This window comes from Engraulis encrasicolus, chromosome 11 (genome assembly GCF_034702125.1).
Source record: "Engraulis encrasicolus isolate BLACKSEA-1 chromosome 11, IST_EnEncr_1.0, whole genome shotgun sequence".
In the NCBI taxonomy this organism is placed as follows: domain Eukaryota; kingdom Metazoa; phylum Chordata; class Actinopteri; order Clupeiformes; family Engraulidae; genus Engraulis; species Engraulis encrasicolus.
This window is the reverse complement of record NC_085867.1, coordinates 8,733,449-8,734,116: the sequence shown is the minus strand read 5'-3', so window position 1 is coordinate 8,734,116 and position 668 is coordinate 8,733,449.

Below are 668 nucleotides of genomic sequence, written 5' to 3'. Positions count from 1 at the left end.
GAAAGGCTGCTGACCTTCGTGCGATCTTAAGGCAGAGTGCAAACAACCCCATTCACACCCATGGTTTTTTTGGTTTGGGAAAACTCCTAAAAAAAAAAAAAAAAAAATAATAAAAAACAAAAAAAAAGTCAGTCTTGTGCACAACTTCCATCTATACAAATTGTAGTCAGAGACGCTGCTCTGGAGTAGTCGTTGATGTTATCCGAGGCAGAGGGGGAGTGGAACATATTGATCCAGTCTGTTGTGCTGTAAACCCCCAGTCGTGCAGAACGGCCGTCAGAATTCGTGACCGTTTCCCAGCGCTGTACAAAGCGAAGTCACCGGTGGTTCAGATTTTAGCTTCTTCTTTAAGCAGGGAGTAAAATCACTTGGAGGCTTGATTCTGATTTTGGCCAAAAGACGGACTAGGGCGGGCCCTCTATATTGCAACCCTTAAAGAAACGTGTATACAGTTATGCATTGGGGGAAAACAAATGCAGACAGGGCCCCAGGCAAGACAATGAAGGCCCCCACATACTGTCGGCCAAGGGCAAAATTGGGCCCCCACCACCAATACAGGTGGGCCCCCTGGCCCCGGGGAAAATGCCCTGCCTACGCCCACCCTTATAGTCTCTGCCCGCTGACAGTATGTTGTGTGCATTGCACATGCATGTTTGTACGGACTGGTG